This window comes from Periplaneta americana, chromosome 4 (assembly GCF_040183065.1).
Source record: "Periplaneta americana isolate PAMFEO1 chromosome 4, P.americana_PAMFEO1_priV1, whole genome shotgun sequence".
Lineage (NCBI taxonomy): Eukaryota > Metazoa > Arthropoda > Insecta > Blattodea > Blattidae > Periplaneta > Periplaneta americana.
In genome coordinates, this window is record NC_091120.1 from 176,181,738 (window position 1) to 176,204,258 (window position 22,521).

The 22,521-nt window shown below is 34.7% G+C and overlaps 1 protein-coding gene across 1 annotated transcript in view; it reads right to left on the minus strand.

The window, feature by feature from the left end:
* LOC138698456 (guanine nucleotide exchange factor for Rab-3A-like) overlaps window positions 1–18,660 on the minus strand; it is a 508,755-nt gene extending 490,095 nt beyond the window's left edge. The window contains exon 1 of the mRNA XM_069824400.1: window positions 18,460–18,660. The gene's annotated coding sequence lies outside the window, so the exon portion shown is untranslated. The remainder of the gene's footprint in view (window positions 1–18,459) is intronic.
* Between the last annotated feature and the right edge of the window lie 3,861 nt (window positions 18,661–22,521).

Sequence of the window (22,521 nt, forward strand, 5' to 3'; positions counted from 1 at the left end):
CAGTAAAAGTTTTGAAAATATTCAACATTTTTTTCCTCCATTACTGTATCTTGTACAATAATGAAAATTAGTATGTGTAAAAAACTATCCTTTTGCTATATATATATATATATATATATATATATATATATATATATATATATATTTACAATTAAAAAAAAATATATATATTTTTTTTTCAAAAATCATAATGGTGGTAGTTCACTGTGCAGTGATGAATTGTTTCCCTCATAACTCATAAATTTGTTAACTTTTCCATGTTCTCTCTCTTTTATTTTATTGCTGAAACTCATGTTTACAATATCATGCTCTTTCAACTACATTTCTTAATAAATAATAGTATTTTTTATTTTGTGTAATAGGAAATACTGATATTTGACCATTTTTTAAATGAATTTATTTTTATCAGACAATCTATCAAAGGTAGAGAAGTGATCTTGCATTATATTGTAGATATGACATGCATAAATACACACGAAAAATTTCATCACAGAATGTTGGATAGTTCTTTAGTTATCTGGGAAACGCTTCATCATTGCACAGTGAACTGAATTTTGAAAAAAAAAAAAAAATGTAAATAACTTTTTTAAATCGTAAAAATATTTTTGTCGTATAGCAGAAGGACAGAGTTTTACACATACTAATTTTCACTATTATACTAGACACAGTAATGGAGGAAAAAAATGTTGAATATTTCCAAAATTTTGCTGCTGTAAGCTGTACCTAACCCCTTACTTACTTACTTACTTACTTACTTACTTACTTACTTACTTACTTACTTACTTACTTACTTACTTACTTACTGGCTTTTAAGGAACCCGGAGGTTCATTGTCGCCCTCACATAAGCCCGTCATTGGTCCCTATCCTGAGCAAGTTTAATCCATTCTCTATCATCATATCCCACATCCCTCAAATCCATTTTAATATTATCCTCCCACCTACGTCTCGGTCTCCCTAAACGTCTTTTTCCCTCCGGCCTCCCAACTAACACTCTATATGCATTTCTGGATTCTCCCATACGTGCTACATGCCCTGCCCATCTCAAACGTCTGGATTTAATGTTCCTAATTATGTCAGGTGAAGAATACAATGTGTGCAGCTCTGTGTTGTGTAACTTTCTCCATTCTCCTGTAACTTCATCCCTCTTAGCCCCAAATATTTTCCTAAGCATCTTATTCTCAAACACCCTAACCTATGTTCCTCTCTCAAAGTGAGAGTCCAAGTTTCACAACCATAAAGAACAACCGGTAATATAACTGTTTTATAAATTCTAACTTTCAAATTTTTTGTCACCAGACTGGATGATAAAAGTTTCTCAACCGAATAATAACAGGTATTTCCCATATTTATTCTGTGTTTAATTTCCTCCCGAGTATCATTTATATTTGTTACTGTTGCTCCCAGATATTTGAACTTCTCCACCTCTTCAAAAGATAAATTTCCAATTTTTATATTTCCATTTCGTACAATATTCTCGTCACGAGACATAATCATATACTTTGTCTTTTCGGGATTTACTTCCAAACCTATCTCTTTACTTGCTTCCAGTAAAATTCCCGTGTTTTCCCTAATCGTTTGTGGATTTTCTCCTAACATATTCACGTCATCCGCATAGACAAGCAGCTGATGTAACCCGTTCAATTCCAAACCCTCTCTGTTATCCTGGACTTTCCTAATGGCATACTCTAGTCTAGAGCAAAGTTAAAAAGTAAAGGCGATAGTGCATCTCCTTGCTTTAGCCCACAGTGAATTGGAAACGCATCTGACAGAAACTGACCTATACGAACTCTGCTATAATGTTACCTAACCCCTTAAATAACATTATTATTATTATTATTATTATTATTATTATTATTATTATTATTATTAGCGATATTCGACCATGATACACGCAGTGGTTAAAACGTGGAGATGTGCACGGAGGAACGGAGTTCATTCTTCCAGTTCATCCTTCAGTACGCAGTTTCTTCTTAGCCAATCAATCAGGCAATTTATTTTTCTCTTCATGATCAGTTTAACATTATTCTTTCTTCACCGACTCTTTCTAGCGTAGCTTCATTTCTTATTCTGTCTGTCCATTTCACACGCTCCATTCTTCATATTCACATTTCAAATGCTTTCAGTCATTTTCTCTTCACTTAGTCGTAATGTCCATGTTTCTGTCCCCCCATACAATGCCACACTCTACATAAAGCACTTCATTAGTCTCTTCCTTAGTTTTTTTTTTTTCGAGAAGTCCACAGAAAATCCTCCTTTTTCGGGTCCACTTGTTCTACTGTCTCATTTCGAATTTGCGCGTTATTTATTTTTCTTACGATAACCATGGTCTTTTTCTTCTTTATATTTATCTTCATTCCATACTGCTTACTATCATTTAGCTCCAGTAGCATATCCCTTAGTATAATCCTAGATCATATATACCCAGATTGCTCGGCCTTATAGGCTTTGACGGTAACAACTTTTGACAGGTTTACTATCCTGCCATCTAGTTGTTACATAAGGAGTCAAATCATAACTCCCATTTGAATTGCGTTAGCGACTGTACTGCCATCTCGTGTTCGTTTATGGCGGACGGGTGGCGATCCTGGCGATTGTTCTCTTCAAGCTATCAATTTTAACATAGGAATGAGCAATCTTTTATATACATATGATCTAGGGCAGCGTTTCTCAAACTATGGTCCGCGGACCACCTGTGGTCCTCGAGTTCTGTCCTTGTGATCCTTCAAAATACAGAAAAAATAAAGTTCAATCGAACTGCGTATCACACTATAGCTGAAAATCTCAGACTTTGAAAATTACACATGGCAATCGCCTTTCACTTTTTCTACTAATATGTTATGAAATTTCTTAGATTACCCGTCTACCCACTTCCCACTCTACTCTCAACAACAAAAGAGGGATTTAAAACACTATGAACGTGGCGCTTCTCGCCATCTTTTCCCGGCATATCTGGTGCCGAGCCTGTAACCCAGCCAGGGACCACACGAATTCATAACAGAGGACCAAAGTACCGAACCTTTTCATGTACTGATGACTTTATTAATAGTTTTGTCAACACCCATGAAATGGGCACGTACTGTGTCGTACATCAATAATAGAACGTGCCAAATTGCATCTTTACTTGTTGAAAATTGGGCATGTTTCTGTATTCATTTTTTATTTGTTTTTCCAGATGACGATATAAAAAAATTTAGACTCTGCCTATTTTAAAATCCGACAGGTTTATTTTTTACACTTGCGTGTTTCGTCACTAAGTGCCGTTTCAATTTCGCGGGTTTCATACACTCGTTTGAAAGCACTTCGTAACAAACAACGCACCGAGGTTTTGGTTCACTCTCATTGCCACACCAAGTAAATCCAAGTTTCAAATAACTCTTGTCATATTTACGAAAGTATTTTTTCTTTGAATAGCGACTAGTATTACTAGATATTTCTTTAATGGCACTATAATTAATACATTTCTTCACACACAGCTTCTGAACTATTAGCACTGCCTAAATGAAGGGTATCATGTTCCTTTCTTTTCAAAGATCCGGATCGAAGCCCGTTTTCCATTATTTATAATGGACACTATTTAACAGAGACATGGACAACTACTAGCGTGTACCACATAAGAAGAATTTCAAACAGCTAACTGCTAACAGGCAAGCGATGAATCAACAATGCACAGAATTTGTTATAAGTTACTTGTGATTGGCTACAAAAATATAATTACAGAAGTATTATACAGTAATTAATTAATTAATTCTAAATTTGTTTTCGAAGGGGACAAAAGTAAGGTGGTCCGCGGAACTGTTCTGACTTAAAAAAGTGGTCCTCACTTCAAAAAAGTTTGAGAAGCGCTGATCGAGGGTATCATCTCTTCTCCTAACAATGCCCCATCATCAGCAAATCTTTGCACTTTATTTCTTCCTTCTACTATCACCTCTGTCATGTTCTGAAAACAGTTTTTCACTAAATCTTACCTCACTTACTTACTTATGGCTTTAAGGTTCATTGCCGCCATCACATAAGCCCGCCACCGGTCCCTATCCTGAGCAAGATTAATCCAGTCCCTACCATCAAATCCCACCTCCCTCAAATCCATTTTAATATTATCCTCCCATCTACGTCTCGGCCTTTCCAAAGGTCTTATTCCTTCCGCTAAATCTTACCTACCTTCTTATATGTTTTAAAAACGAACATAAACCAGACTTTTACTATGAAATATTATTGGTGGCGTTAGCGAAGATACGAGCAATAATTCTGAACGAAACGGCCATGTCCCACTTTAAAGAACAGCACATCAAAACTACGTGAAAACAGAGGGAAGTCATGAAAAATTCCACCAACGGTAGCCAAGATGTCGAAATCTATATCTCGCGAATACGATGCCAGCATTCTGGGCCTTCGATGAAGCAACACAAAACGTTTTCTCACTAATGGAATATGGCATCGATTCCCCGTATGTTGTGAGATTAATAGAAGCTAAAAATACTGTTATGTGGGTTTTCTGTGTAGTAAATCTATTTCTGCCCAATTGTCCCAATCGCATTTCTTGTAATCTTCAACACAAGTTTTGGATTACCTCGGTCTCCTCTTCATCGGACTTTCTATAGTTTAAGAAGGGTACAGCGAAACTTTCCTTTACGGACACCTCTTAAATGGAGATACCTTTCATTAACGGACAGTTTAAATTTCCACAGCAGAAAAACATGCTCTTGTTAGAAAATAGCTTCTCAATAAATTGAGGACATTTTCAATAACCCACGGCCCCGGAAACTAAACAGGCATGCAAAAGGTTTAAAATTTCCTCAATATTGGACATACTTAAGCAAGTAACCCTCTTTGTTTCACAATTCCATGTATCCACTTTTAATAACTGCAATACTGCACAATTATATTGTCAAAAGTCACGATTATTGATAGTTTATGATGTAAAGTACACATAAAATCTTAGCACCGGGCAAGTTGGCTTAGACGGTACCGTTTGAAACAAGCATTCGGGAGATCTCGGGTTCAAACACCGTGGCCGATCAATCAGACTGGGGTTTTTCATGCTGTTTTCCATCAGTCACAAAAGAAAATGCAGCATTGGAAATTTACATACCATGATTCATTACCGCCTCAATCACCAATATCATAACTTCATAAACATTAATCTAACACACGACAATAAACAGAAACTCAACAATAGTAAAAACGGCCTACTGATATACACAAAGATCCTATACACGTGATATGACCATAGATGTTAAAGCGTGTATAAATAGGAGTAAACTTAGCAAACAGTAGTTGCTACAAAATCCATTTCTGCACGTAGTACTCAGAACAATTAATTAACCCTTCACATTTTCTGTCGTTGTGGAATATTCCTCGTTGATGCTGTGTATTTACTTGTCCCGTGACTGTATCTGTGTAAATATCCTGTCGTAATGTCATAAGACTAGGCTACACCTACATTCGCTACATTTGTAAGTACCTGAATGAGCAATCGGCCATGATGCACAGTATTTTTGCATGTGAAAAAGTGTTGTGAACCATGAGTAAAATAGCGGGTCGTAGTGGTGCGAGGTTATTGGGTATTTGTACCGTGTCCTAAATGTAGATGCTTGTATATCCAACGTTTCAGTGTTAAATATCGGCTGCATTATCAGGGAAGTATCCCGAGAAAACCTTCTGCAACGTTAGCTTTCTCCACCACAATTCCATCACGATCTGACCGGAGATCGAACCCGGTCCGACTGGATGGAAGCATTGCCACTCAGATAGCTTCTTTTGTCAAAATACCGACCATGTTTTAACCAGTGCTGGTTCTTCCTTATATTGTCCCTGCGGATTTTCTATCATTAGTCAAGAAGTTAGATTGTGTTATTCAACGTGAAAACTCTAACCGCCGCGCCAGTGTCCTTGAGACGATACTCTGTAACAAATACCGTATCGGTTATAAGCAAGAGAGAAAGCAGGAGCGATTTATTCCGAAGAGTTGTAGCTTTGACTTTTTCCATAATAGTGGAATATTGTCGGACCATCCGATCTATGCCCCTTCAGCGCTGTCGTCGTTCTTGGAAAAGTTAACGCCTCTACTCACCCCATTCCACCCGTTCTCTCCCACTACGTCAAACAGCAGGCCACGAACCTTGCCGAATAGGGATGTTGCCAAACTTCCGTAAAACAGTGTCATGTCTCTTGAATATTGCTTATAATAATGTAAGGTTAATTATTACTTATTCATAATTTAATTTAAGTAGGTCTAATGATGCTGCTTGACTTATGCAAAATGCTATTACTTGCTTCATAATATTTCTTTCACCACACCGTGCTACAATATTCATGTTGAGTTTACAACACTGGACTGCAAGTGCAAATAAACTGTCCCGCAAGAAGGCTCAAAATTGCTTAGTAGTGGGGGAGAGAAAGAGAGAGGGATAGAAAAGAGAGAAATAGGAATACAGGGAGAGAAATGAATTGCCGAGGCTGAAAAGGAATTAAGGTTTAGTTCGCATATCTTACGGGGGCACAGATCCGATGGTAGGACTATACATGGGCAGTCGGGTAGCTCAGTTGGTAGAGCAACTATCTACGCACTGCAAGTCCCCGGTTCAATTTCTGGTGGTGAAGGAATTTTTTCATTGCCCATTCCGGGTGATGACGGGATTTTTTCGTTGCCCATTCCGGGTGACGACTAGATTTCTTCGTTGCCCATTCCGGGTGATGACTAGATTTTTTCGTTGCCCATTCCGGGTGATGACTAGATTTTTTCGTTGCCCATTCCGGGTAATGACTAGATTTTTCGTTGCCCATTCCGGGTGATGACGGGATTTTTTCGTTGCCCATACCGGGTGATGAATAGATTTTTCGTTGCCCGTTCCAGTTGACGACAGGATTTTTTCGTTGCCCATTCCGGGTGATGACTGGATTTTTTCGTTGCCCATTCAGGGTGATGACTGGATTTTTTCGTTGCCCATTCAGGGTGACGACTTGATTTTTTCGTTGCCCATTCCGGGTGATGACGGGATTTTTTCGTTGCCCATTCCGGGTGATGACGGGATTTTTTCGTTGCCCATTCCGGGTGATGACTAGATTTTTTCGTTGCCCATTCCAGGTGATGACGGGATTTTTTCGTTGCCCATACCGGGTGATGAATAGATTTTTTCGTTGCCCGTTCCAGTTGACGACAGGATTTTTTCGTTGCCCATTCCGGGTGATGACTGGATTTTTTCGTTGCCCATTCAGGGTGATGACTGGATTTTTTCGTTGCCCATTCAGGGTGACGACTTGATTTTTTCGTTGCCCATTCCGGGTGATGACGGGATTTTTTCGTTGCCCATTCCGGGTGATGACGGGATTTTTTCGTTGCCCATTCCGGGTGATGACTAGATTTTTTCGTTGCCCATTCCAGGTGATGACGGGATTTTTTCGTTGCCCATTCCGGGTGATGGGATTTTTTCGTTGCCCATTCCAGGTGACGACAGGATTTTTTCGTTGCCCATTCCGGGTGATGACTAGATTTTTTCGTTGCCCATTCCGGGTGATGACGGGATTTTTTCGTTTCCCATTCCGGGTGATGACTAGATTTTTTTCGTTGCCCGTTCCAGTTGACGACAGGATTTTTTCGTTGCCCATTCCGGGTGATGACGGGACTTTTTCGTTGCTCATACTTCCAGAACGGCCCCGGGGTCCCTTAGCCTCCAATCAAACTGAGTACTGTGTTTTTTCGGCGGTAAAAAGCGGTCGGAGCGTGTTGCCGACCCAACTACTCATTCTAGTGCCGAGGTCAAAGCATGGGGCTCTACCTCTATGTCCCCTATGAGCTTTCATAATGTGTAAAGGGGATATATCCTTTAGGCTTACGTTGTGAATATAAAAAAAAAACTTACATTTGAAAGGATGAAATCACCTACGAAAGGCGCCAAAAGAGTGTTTCTTTCTCTTTGGGATCGCTATAAATTAGTGCTTTCGATCGATCAAAATATTTAATCGATTAACTATTTGAATTTAATCGGTTAATTGAGTTGAAAAAATGTTTTAATATACTGTAATATACTATTATTGTTAAATTTAACTTGTGTTCGGTGATAAGCATAAGTATTAAATGTTGTATATCTGTATATATCGTTACATTACAAAACAACTATTTTAAAATTACTTACTAACATATTTATTATGAGGCTTATAATTTATTGTGTCAATTTCTCCGGGAATTTCTGAGACAAACATAAATAACAAAAAGTATGAAGACTCGCCTAGTTAATACTGCTTCATCCATGATTTTAAACATGTAAGTGCATTCACGTGCTCCGAATTAATTGCCATTCTACGTTTAGTAACAATGTTTCCTGCATCACTAAACACGAAAACTTTTTTTTTCTGTCAAGCTCTTCTCCACGATCGTTCAATTTATTTATTTATTGTTCTTGGTGCCATATTTTTTTAATTCCAATGATCAATTCCTTTAAAGAAATGTCAAGACTTCGATCAATTGGAACATAGCCTATTCTTATTTACTTTTAAGACAAACATTGTTGTAATCTATACTAATAATAAATCTGTAGCCGAAATTTTTCTGGTAATTTTCGATTTTCCAAAAATAATTGGTCCTAACATATATAATTAAACACCCTGAAACCGAAAATCGCATTTTTGAAATTTTTGTTTGTAGGTCTGTCTGTATGTTTGTTACCTTTTCACGCGATAATGACTGAACCGATTTATATGAAAATTGGAATATAAATTAAGTTCGTTGTAACTTAGATTTTAGGCTATATGGCATTCAAAATACTTTATTTAAAAGGGGGCTTATAAGGGGGCCTGAATTAAATAAATCGAAATATCTCGCTTATTATTGATTTTTGTGAAAAATGTTACATAACAAACGTTTCTTCAAAAATGATTTCCGATAAGTTTTATTCTTTACAAAATTTTGATAGGGCTGATATTTAATGAGATAAATGAGTTTTAAAATTAAAATAACGCCATCTAAGACGGTGCAATGAATTAAGAACAAATGACTTCGTCTATAAGGGGCCTTGGACAACAACAATCGAAACAGGGGCCTTGGACATCAACAATCGAAAGCTGTTAAATATTGCCTACAGAGAATGTTTCTGTTTTTGTATGAAGTAATATCAGAAGCTAAATTAACCGATTTGTATAATTAATTATTATTTCACCATTGGAAAGTGTAGTTTCTCTAGATGGACATAATGCTATAATGTTATTACAGTAACGTCTGAGTAAATCGAGGACAGGTAAGATTAAAATAGCTTCTTATGCACATAAAATTTGATAGGCTATTTTGTACATCGTTTTCTGTATTTCTTAAAATAATATTTATGTACACTCATTTTAATCTCAGAGAATTAACGAACAACGAGAGTGTATTGATTTAGTATGCAGTAATAGTACGTTAGCTTAGCAATCCATTATTTTATAATTCAAATTTTAACTATGCTCAATTGAATCGTGTTAAAATACATAAAAAATATATGCAATAAATGCAATGCAAAAAAAAATTGGGTAATGAGCGAAGCAGATTATCTTGCGCTGTTGTAAAAGTTGTTCCCTGGATCAAACGTCCTATTTTAATTATGTAATTACTTTATATTTATTTCTAACAGGTGCAGCAGAGCGCACGGGTACGGCTAGTTTGACAATAAAACTTGTAGTAAGTTAAGTGTGAAGCGTTGAATTTGACGAAAGCCTATTTAGTTAGCAATAAAATGAGTCCAAGCTACATCTCTTTGAAATAAATAAGAAATTTATGTAAAGAAAACCATAAGAACTGTAAGAAAGGTCCGTCTTTAACCCTTTCATGACTTGGAATGATGTTGGGCTCATGGCTTTCTTTCGCAAGACCAGACTCGAACAGAGCATCATGTATTTCCTCAAAGAGTTAAAGAAACTGAACAGAGAACAATAGTAATATACGTTACAAGAGCGGTATGTTGACGTTTTCATGGTCGAGGAAAAGATTGAAAAAAGCGAAACGTAGTTGAGCTTTTTTAATTTCCGAGAACATGAAAACAAACATACCGCTCTTGTATCATACATTATTTTGTGCGAAGATCGTTTATTACATACCTGAAAGACGAATTTCTAATTAGTTGCAATGAAATCTCCATGTTGGTTTCTGTTTAATGACGCCAACTTCGGAACACCAAAATATCTTTCTTCAACATTGTTGCTGTAAAATGTTTTCTGTGTTTACTATACTCCAACAGGCCGTGATATACGTCTGTCTTTTTTTCCCCCAGTCTATAAATGCGAACTTAAAACAAACGGTAAGGTTATGTAATGATTTATTTTTCATTTTAATATTTTAGCAATATCATTTATATAACATATTGCAGTAATAACATCGACATCTGGAATCTCGTTGATTTTTTCACGGCTTCCTTAATGTTACTTGTATCAGGAATGCAATAAGTTTCGTGGAGTAGTAGACTTTACTTAATTTTTGCAAATATTTAAAAACAATAATTAACATTGCAATTTAGGTGAAATTGCAGTGGTAAGTTTCCAATTTATAATTATTACTATGTTAAACGTCTCTAAAAATAATATGTTAAAACCTAAAGCAGTAAAATGAATGTCGCGCTTAAGCGGTAAGAAGAGGGAAATTGTTATGTGTGTTACGTTGGGAATACTGAATGTAGCATTTCACACTTATCGCGTATTGGTTCTGTGCGGAAAACAAGCAAATACGCACGATCTCGCACAAAAGTATATTCCCCGTGGGATATTTTGTTTAAGAAAATAATCTGTATAAGCGTAAAGTGTGAGAGGAATCTGGCCGAATGGATCTCTTAAGTGATATAAAAGAAGGCTTCCTTCCACTCGTGGCCCCATTAACTGCTTCTCGTGTGAAGACGCAATATAACGTAGCCAGCCTCTGTGAAGATTTTACAACTCTCAATGGAGTAACTGCTTCCAAATCAATTTCTCAGTGCCGACACTCACAAGTCGGTGTTAATATAGGCCAATTATATTAATTTGAAGACTATTCGTGTTAATAAAGGTCGGAAAATGCTTGAGTAAACATATTTTATTGTACGTATCAGTTGTCCATATAAGTGTCATAATTAGAGCCCGGATGTTTAGGCACGTATAACACTTAAAATAGGCAGGCAAACAAGGCAATGGAAACATAAAAAAAAAAAAAGGCACAACAATCTTTGAAAAAGGCATTATACATTTTAAAAAGGCATAATATTTTTAGCAATAAATTTAAATTATACCAACATAACTCACATATTTACTTCGTAGTTGACACATGTTGACTTATAAAATACTTTTTTTCGTGATTAACTGTCTTTTTACAAACCTTACATAACTAAACTGTTTCATCGGTTGAAAACTCATGGACACCAAATTCACTAACGTAAGCATGAAGTTTACTTTTCAATGGTTTACTTAATTCAGGCATTCTGGCTAACCGATCTTATACCTTATGTCACCCGACAATAACTGACTGTTCCTCACTCAAATTTCTTTCTCCTACAATAATAAACACGTGTAGCACAAAATTGTAACAGTAAGATTTGAAAATATGAAAAGGAAATAATTGGAAATGCTACGTGACAACTTCTATGAGTCCACACCTGTGGAGTAACGGCTAGCGCGTCTGGCCGCGAAACCAGGTGGCCCGGGTTCGATTCTCGGTCGGAGCAAGTTACCTGGTTGAGGTTTTTTCCCGGGGTTTTCCCTCAACCCAATATGAGCAAATGTTGGGTAACTTTCGGTGCTGGACCCCGGACTCATTTCACCGTCATTACCACCTTCATATCATTCAGACGTTAAATAACCTGAGATGTTGATACAGCGTCGTAAAATAACCTACTAAAAAAAACTTCTATGAGAACGAGCTTAATATTTAAAATTATAAAGCTGATTGTTGGTATCGTGAAGACATGACAATATTATATTTGTAACTGTAGATTGTCGATCATTATTCATATTACACCAATAATATTAAAGCACGATTATTAGCAGATTAAGCATCCAAATAAATTACTTTTATTTACTGTCGTTAGTAAAGTTAGGTTATTGTTTCAAATATTTTAAATTTCATACACATTACATTACAATTAATTATAAAATTGCAAATAAACAAGAAATATTGGTTTAAAATGACAAAAAAAGGCATTTATTAGTGAGAAACACCTTAAAAAGGCAAAATAGGCAACATAAAAATTGGCCCTATCATTTTGATTTACTCTAAATCACATTTATATCTATGCAAATAATGATTTACTTTCACCCAGTAAAAAAGCATTTTGCCAAACATCCGGGCTCTAGACTCATAATATAGATGAAATTTATCAGAATTAATGTTTAGTTGCTTCTACTTTCCCTTGAAAATAACAAAAAATAATGTAGTAGGCCTATAACGAATCTGCAATTGTCTGAAATGCCTTTTACGACAATTGAAAAGTGATTTTCGGCAGTCAGTTCTAAGATCTGTCTGACATATTATCTTGTCTGTCTATCGGTCGGTCGGTCTGTCTGTCTGTTAATCAATTATTCATTTACTGTATGTAAATAGTAAGTCTATTTTCCGAGCGTCCATCTGTCTGTCTGGTTTTTATGTGTATGTACTGTACATCAGCAACCGGTCAAATAATGTAGATCAAAATGAATTAAGTTATTAATTTTGTCAATTGTTTAGTCTTTTTTTGTATCAGTTTGTTTCCCTATCTGTCTGTCCATACGTTCGGTGTTTAACGATCTTGTATATACAACGTTTACTCTTTAACTATTCGATAGTTTGTATTAATATTCAATTAATCAATCAATCAATCAATCAATCTGTCAGGAAGTTACGAAATTATAAAAAAATTAGGAAAGATTATTTTATTTTCATAGAAAGTTGTTTCATTTGTTTCACTGTTGCTATGGCAAATGAAATAAACAGCAATTCAAGCTATTCTTGAGTTTGTTAATGTACGTTTTTTTTATTATTTACGCGAATTGACCTTACTCAACCAGCGAATAGGGATGATAAAGAATGGACACTTCGCATCGGTACCTTTGATGTAGCCGGACTGATTTCAATGACCTTCAAGCCAGCTAAAGCGTGAGATTCTGCTTTCTCACTAGAGTTGGCGCTGACATCACACCAGCTAGCAGTCGACACAGCGGAAATATAGCACATATAATTAATACATCTAGGTACATTATGTACTCAAATAAAATAAATTGGATCCATAAAATAATAAATCCGTCATTAACTGTAATGTCTAGACTCTAGAGTTCCTTTATAATGAGAGCTGAGACGTTGACTCCAACAATTAAAATATGTAATGATTTGATAGCACTGAAAACGGAAAAACAATACTCTTACGAGAAGTAAAACCATATACCTATATTATATTATATACAAATATTAAACGAATTCGATACGTAATTTTATAATGTATTATATTATTTTGTAATATAATTTATTATGTCTGAAATATAAAATATTATTATTACAACTAGTTTGTCACTAAGAAATAAGAAAAAGCTGTTACCTTGAATTTATTAATTGAAGCAAAGCGTTATTGGATTATGCGATAAGGTAGGCGATGTTTGGAACCTGTGTCTCAACTCTATACTCAATTATTATCTTAGCATATGCTTGATTACACTAACCTCTAGCGCTTGAAAGTGGAACTAAACGCTGGCGCACAGAGAACCAAAACACAGGAAAATTCGCTCAGTGTCCATTCTTTATTATCCCTATTCGCTGACTCAGCGTTCTTATGAATGTAATTGTGGCCGGGAGGAAAAATGTCTTAAGTCAATTTTTTGTGAAAATGAAAGTGGAAACAATTCTCTACAATCTGGTAAAACGGCTAAAGTCAAATAAGACTCCTGACTGGATTGATAGAGTGTTAGCAAATGTCCTAAGTACTTTTTGAATCGAGCACAAGCAGAATAAAGGACTTAAGAATATTTAATACTTTATTCTTTACAGACCATCCCATGTTTACTTTCCATGCTTCCCTATTAAAAAGGTCTAACTTGTATTTTAGCTATTTTATCACATACTGATGCCCTTTCCTTTTAAAACTTTAAGCACCAGGGTAAACAGTCCTATAATTGTTTAAGACCCATTTTTCATTCCTAATAATTTACATTTCTTATTTATTTTGATATGAAAAGGGTCTTATGTTTAAATAGTCCCTTCTACTCAGTTTGGGTTCTAGTCTTAAAAGGCCTTAAGTGCAGCTATTTTTGGAAATATTCAAGAAAGTTGTTAAATGAGCAACATTACCTATTTTAGAAGAAATATAAACAAATAATATCCAGGAAAAACCTCTTAATTAGAAAAACTCTATAATTAACATCAATTTCAGTCTTTCTACTGCTCTCCTGAAAAGTATAAAATTTTTACTTAAGACCTTTTTCCTCCCGGCCACGGAGGCTGTTACACAGCACTGGGAAAAATTAGAACTCTAAAGGGATTGAGATATGGACCCTGCAATTTATTTGCCGTCATTGTGGAAGGCAGTGAAAAAATTTGAAAATATCCCAGAAGAATTTCTTCTGAATGCTGATCAGTCCCTAGAAAAGATGCTACTAATAACAGAGAAGAAAAATAATGATCATATTTGAATGTTCTGAAATTGATACCTGAATTAGCCCCCATTCTTTTATTAACAAAACTGTATTCTTGTTTTTTCTATCAACTTATTTCAACTTTCCTCAATTCTGAATAATGCTTATTTCTACACTATACACAAAGACCAGAATTCTCTTATGACAAGAGGTTTCCATCTATCCAGAGTTCCAGAGGAAATGAAAACTTCGCGGAATACTTAATAAGACTGCATTTATGGAATAGAATAATAAATAAATAATTACTGAAAATAATGTATATTATTAAATTAGGCATTTCATTTACTAACCTACTATTATACTATCTCATTGGTACCCATGGCCTTCGCCTCCTATAATATGAAGTTCATGGATAAACATTCGGTACTAGCACAGTCTACTATATATAGTCGTGAAGCTCAATATGTAGTAAAAATGCAAACATGGATAGTTGCCCACCACTAGGATCGCTACTATCGCCTCATCATCGCACATCTCTCTCCTAGCAGCCGACAAAATATGTTACACTTGGAAAAATTAACACCTTCCTTCCATTATTGAAATATTAAATGCATAAAGTTAATTTATTATTTTAATGAAATATATTAAATTCCACCATAAACTCGAAGATACCTGCAAGAAATAGGTTAATATTATTTTTGTTTGTGCAAAACGAACTGAAATTTACTATAATCGCTTCACTCATTCAAGATTATAGCGATAATTAACTATGAAACCAATAAATATTAATTTGCATTTCCCTTTACAACAATAATAATGGAAATATGAATTAATGGATTAACTTACGCGTACCGGTACTTGTAGTGTAGACTTACGTAGTTAAAGTGGGATGAGGTTAAGCAATAATAATCACACCAGAATTGGAAATAAAACATGATTAATAAATTTTATTGCAACAGACTTTTTCTACGTCTCTAGTAAAGTAACAAATAAAAATAACAACAAAATTAACAGCTATAATTAAAAACATATCCTTTGAAAAAAAAATAGGCCTAAGCAATAATAATCCCACCAGAATTGAAAATAAAACGTGATCAATAAATTTCATTAAAACAAACTTAATTTTTCTACGTCTCTAGTAAAATATTATTATTCCAATTATTGCATTTTAGCCATTGACATTTTCATTACAACCAATAACGAACATTTCACAAGCATCAATGTGAAATACGCAACGAGCTAGCACTCGATGGAAATACGATTCAGTCCAAAGTCGACCGTGGACAGTCTATTGTTTCTAGTTGCTAACCGCTTGGAGCGCTTTATCACGAGATTTGCAAAAAATCACCTCAAGCTTCGCGACTGTATATAGTAGACTGTGGTAGTAGCTTTACAAAATTCTATTATGATTAGTGAAACATCAAAATTAGACAGATATTTGAGGGAATAGCATTTTAATCTGAACTAGGTGATTTTATTTAATATCAGTAGGCCTATATAAAAAGTTTTTTTCATTGCCTGATATTTATTTTCTTGAATCTCATAATTTCTTTCAACACAGAATTCTGAAAATCGATTTCAAACCGTTGATTTGTTTTCTTTTTTGTGGTCGCTGGCGTTGAATAAGCTCCATGGCCACCATGGCCTACTGTATTACTGTCTACTTTGGAAGAAACAATTGCCAATCAACGACAATAGTACAAAACGACAGTATTGCACTCGTATATGGGTCTGATTTGTTAAAATTAACCGGTTTCTTACATCCTATTGGTGAACGAGTACATGAGCCAAATAGTTACTAAAAGAACGGTACATAATTTAAAGCCCTTTAATACGGATAACACAAAATGACAATTTATTGAAAACTGACTCCTACAGCTTTCGCCTTGATTTTCTTTTCCCTTTACGTCAGAAAACTAACGAAGTAAACAATATAAATAAGTCCACGTCTCCAAAAATGTTAGTTCAGAATAATAATTGTGATATTCGAATAAATTTTCGAAGAAAAATTTTCTTTTAGAAAAATGAGAACATTTCTATTGCGTAAGGTGTTATATAAATAAATATATAGGCCGAAATAGTATGTAACCTAATTATGTATATCCGTTAATTTTACTACAGGAAAAAGTATTAAAATTTGTTTAAAAAACCAGAAAGATTACTCAACTGAATTGTTGTTTAAACATTTCAAAGTTTTCAACATTAAACAAATTTATTATTTTATTTTATTAAAATATTTTCATAGAAATCTTAATAACTTTGAAAGGTAGCATATACATAAATGTAGAACTAAAAATACGAATTCTCTGCGTTTGTCTGGACCTAAATGTAAAACCAATGCAGCTTTTTATCATAGCATGAGTCAAGGTCCTAGATTATTAAACAAATTTTATTCTAATATTATTTTAACTACGAATCCTCTCCAAATTAATAAAAAAATTTAAAAAATTGTATTGGATTTATAGTTTGGGTTTAAACATATTAAACACTTTTTAATCTGTATTCACTCTCAATTTTAATTTTATTTTTGTCTGTACTGGAATCCCCTCCTGAGCACGAGTCTTACTCATTCAGAAGTGGGCTAGTTTATCTTACATTGTACTAACTTGTATTCATTTCAAACTTATTAGCAATAAAATAAATAATTAAATAAAAATATAGGCTTACTGTAATATAGTGTTTCAACATTCTTGTAATAGTGATACATCTAATATAAACGTTAGTTTTTATATTTAAAGAAATTGAATGTTTTTTTTTCTATGTGTCCTGTAATTTATGCGTTGTCACAACAGTTATCTGTGAAATAAGCACATTTTCTTTTTCATATTGTTCCACACATAATGAAACTGATACTATGTGAAATTTCAGAGATTTTACGCAAGGATGAACGCTACTTTCATTTGTTCTGGTATTATTGAAGTCACGAATTGATACCATCTTCTGGCACTGAAGTATGAAATGGGAATATTTACATTGTTTAAAAAGTACTTGTATTTGCACGTATCATTGTAAGACATTGTACTGTAACATTCACGTTATTATTTAAACAACTCGATGTAGGCCTTAGTAAAAGGGGACACTTGTTTGGGTTAACATTCCTTTAAAAGTGTCATGCAAATGAGGTATGCGGGTAAGTTTAAATGCCAGTTCACTGATCTCTTGGAATGTAATTATCTCACTTGGGAATGTTTCTATAGAATAGGATCGGTCACAAAATGTGACAAACGCAAATATTTATTTACTGTCTTTCTCACTAAACTGTCTCACGGATTTAGATTATCAACGAAATGTGAAATGTAGTAATTTTTAATAAAATTATGTAAAAAACAACGCAAAAATGGCAACTTTTTCGAAATCGGCTCACACGTGTTTCTTCTTGTGTTAAAATATTATTTTAATACAACGCATTTGCTTTATTATATTAGAAGCTACAACTAGGACTATTAAAACACGGACACCGTTTTCTAACTTTTAGCCCTTTAAAAACTATAGAACTGTTTACATTTTTGTGCACAGAAAACAGACAGAAATGTATGTTTTGCTGCATTTATTCTGTCTTGATCACATGCTTGTACAATAAAATATATTTTATCGAAAAATCTGCTCTGTAGATATTTTTGTCTGTTGATATTACAGAGATAAACAAATTCAGGATGGATTTTTTATGGTTATATTCAAGCTAGTCGATTCACCTGCCACAGTAATACTTTCAACATGTTAAGTAATTCGAAACCGTTTAACATTCTACAAGAGCAACACCAGACTTGCGAAACGCTCTTAATTGCTACTAATAAAATTCCAGTGAAATCTCAGTCTTGTGTTTTAATCCGTTAGGCACTTGTTTCTCGTATCATAACAACCAAGGTCTTTGTTTACAAGGACTGCAAGTTTGATCGCTTCAAGAAATAGAAGTAACAGCTGATTATGGTACTTACGCGTGAAAGCGGGCTTTTCTCTGTAGTATTCTGTTGAGGTATCGATAAAAATCCTATTACAAGCTATATCGAAGAATGTTCACCGCTGCGTTTTTGTTTCAAACCGATACACAAAACACACTGAAAAACAAAACACTCGCTGACAGCGTGGCGAAACCCTCCACACACCTCGCTGTCTGAATGCACTCTGCGAACGAGTTCTCACTCTTCCCCACAACTTCTCCCAACACCTCCCCCTCCCCCCTACTCCGCTGTCTACGACCTTCCATTCCTCTCCCATTCAAAGCGCAAACTCTGAGCTCTAAATGTCCGCGGGCTAGAGATGGGTACAGGGGCACTGCCCCCTAGATCCAGGGGCCCTAATGTTATCATTAATCATCCTGACATGAAGCAGGGATATTAGACGAATGTCAAAATCGTACTTGTTTTGTTTTGAAAGCCATTTCATGTCTAAGGAAGCAACAAGCCAATTGTTGACATGTCAAGTTGAAAGCTTCAGGCTATGTGAGAGTGAGAAAGAACGGATGTAATAAAACTTATCTTTTTCTCTTCCAAATTCGAAATTAGGAGTTTGCTTGTAACAAGCGATGAAAGAATAGCATTATACAGATTGATTCACTAGTTCGATAACTTCAGGGTTCAATTTGGACGGATCCATACAATTCAGTTTGGTATCACTCCAAATTGCAATTGTTCAGTTATTAATGAAGTTAATGAGGTTAAATACTAGGTATAATTATTCATAATAATTTAAAATGGAATAATCATATTCATTATATTTGTAATAAATTACGTAAAACATTGTTATTTTGTCATTCTAAGAAATATTTTGTCAATTAACTATTTACGTGTAATTTATTTAGCATTATTTCAATCTATATTTATGTATGGTATTATAGGTTGGGGTGGAACTTATAAATCCAACCTTTATCCGTTAAGTTTATTGCAGAAAAATGTTTTAAAAAGCAGAAAGATTACTCAACTGAATTGTTATTTAAACATTTCAAAGTTTTCAACATTAAACAAATGTATTATTTTATTTTATTAAAATATTTTCATAGAAATTTTAACAACTTTGAAAGGTATATACATAAATATAGAACTAAAAATATGAATTCTCTGCGTTTGTCTGAACCAAAATGTAAAACAGATTATTAAACAAATTTTATTCTAATAATATTTCAACCACGAATCCTCTCCAAATTAATAAAAAAATATAAAAATTTGTATTGGATTTATAGGTTGGGTTTAAACATATTAAACGCTATTTAATCTGTATTCAGTCTCAATTTTAATTTTATTTTTGTCTGTATTGGAATCCCCTCTTGAGCACGAGTCTTACTCATTCAGAAGTGGGCTAGTTTATCTTTCATTGTATTTATTAATTTGTATTCATTTCAAACTTACTAGCAATAATAAATAAATAAATAAATAAATAAATAAATAAATAAATAAATTTTGCTTATTGACTTCGCCATTAATGTAAAAATTAGCTTAATCGCTGAACAAAATATAAGAAAGAAAACTGACAATTTTGTTACGAAATTTGACTTCTGCCTTACTATGCTAAAATAAAAATTGAATTTTAGAAGGACATTATAGTAAAACTAATTTATTTAATGTTTATTTACTTATGTGTTTGTATATTTATTTAATTGCTTGCTTGCATTTTGTAATGAAGTTTGAGTTCAAGAAGTACTTTGTAGTAAAGTTTATCTTAGTTATAGAAAGACTTTACTGTAGAGTTTATTCTAGTTCATTCACCTGTCCCACACAATACATTACATACAAGTCGATGTTAATTCATGATTACCATGGGCAATAGTTGAAAAAACTTGAGACAGGCAATAAAACACTTCTGGATAAAGTATTTTAAAATACACTATTTCTATTTTTTGACTGGGAGCTATTCTCGGCCGTTTTCAAGAATATGCGATGGGCAGATAATGTATTCCGTGAAAGAATCGCACCTAGAAATACCGTCTTCATTAAGTGCGTGCGTGCGTGCCGGCATCGTAACTAACGCTTCCAGATATTCGTGGTACAGGATGGCATTGCTAGGTGACAGCGAGTTGTCAGGTATGACGTGTTCCACAAACACACGACTTCTCTTTCTGGGAAACTGAATAACGTAGGTCTCAAAATTTGCCCATCTTTCTGTATGTATGTATGTATAAAATTAGGCTCTATTTTAATGAAAATAGGCATTTTAGGCACGTCAAGGTATCATGTATGTGTGTATGTATGTATGTATGTATCAGTGGCGGCTCCTGCATATTTCTTAAGAGGAGGAAAGAAGTTAACAGCGCAAAATGACACCTTCCTGAGAGAAACATGCTACAAATTAGCCTACATGCATACATGTAAGACCAGGCAGTGTTAGGGTTGGCCTTCCCTTTTGTATAGCAATAATCTGTTCTTGTAAACTGAGTTTCCTAAATTGTCCAAAATATAATATGTTTTCACTTACATTCGTTGTTGAATAATTGCACAAATTAACAATTACAAGGAAATTCACAACCTCGCAGCATTTTTCGCGCACACTACAGCATCACACGTGTTGGAAGAGACCAGCTACTAACACGTAACCGGAACAGTTTTACTGAAGTGGGAATGAGAAATAATCTGTTAGGAAAGCAAGAACACTGCACCCATTCACGTGGTCTGTGTTGCTACATGTACATTTTACAAGTTCAGTATCACATGTTTTTGAAGAATATCAGTTCTTGTAAAGTCATACTACCATTATTGTTCAAAGCTGCCGGTGGCCGATTAATTTTTTTATGTTAAAAATAATGTAGTTTGCAGTACTTTCAATTTCAAATATATTTGTACAAAACTGACAACTTGGCTGTTGTCCTGTCTATTGGACAATGAATGGAAGTGAATTTCAGGGGCCAAAAAGATCTGCGATATTAACGTAGAACTACTTCCTTTTTGTTTTATATAAATCCAACTTCAACTTTCAGATATCCTCGAAAATAGTTTATATGAAGTGCAATATAAAGTGCAATGAATAATATATTTTGATTTATAATTTTAAGATAGTTTATACAGTGTGTTTCATAGCTTTGCAATAAAACTGTTTTTATAGTGTCTCCTCCTAGATGTGTTATAGTCTGGTTGAATGCAGCATCGTTAGATGGCAGCGGTAGCGAGCTTGCTGCAAGACCAGTTCGTTTGTACTTCCCGCCCATGCGCTGATTCAGAGGAGGATCTCCTCCCTATCCGTTCATTTACTTGCTTTAGAACTCTGCTTCTTTCTCTGGCCGCTAGCGCGCTGTTGTCTATGTGTGTTAGCTACAGTAAAGGAGGAATGGATTGGCTTTCCTCCACACAGACAATCTCGCATCCTTCTCACAGTTTTCTAGCAGCACATGATTGCGCGTCATTTAAAACTCGTTCAACCGAGGTTTTCTTATAGCTGTGAACTTAAAAATTATCGAATCTTCCTCGAATTTCAAGGCATATATTTCATTTGGTACCGGTATTTACTTTCAAAAGAAGAAAAATGTGAGGAGGACGTTCCTCCCTTCCCTCCCCCGAGGAACCGCCACTGGTATGTATGTATGTATGTATGTATGTATGTATGTATGTATGTATGTATGTATGTATGTATGTATGTATGTATGTATGTATTTGCAGGAAAGAATCAAGAATGGCATGGCCTCCGACGAGTAAAAAATATAAAAGCAGCAGCAATAATAATAATAATAATAATAATAATAATAATAATAATAAGAATTCATTCATTTCATTCATAGTGTTCTGCCCAAGGGCAGGCATTTCACTGCAAACCCAGCATTCTCCAGTCTTTTCTATTTTCTGTCTTCCTCTATATCTCCTCATATGATACTCTGTTTACAGCTACAATTAAATCATCTCTTGATTTAAGCGGTTTCGTACCTCCAGGATGGGAGAAGAAACGTCAGAAGGAAGTGAAATAGGGAGAGGAGTACGACAAGGCTGTCCTTTATCACCTAACCTGTTCAACATCTACTTGGAGGATTTAGTGAAGAACTGTTTTTAGGACATGGGAGGAGTGATAGTAAGATAAACTGT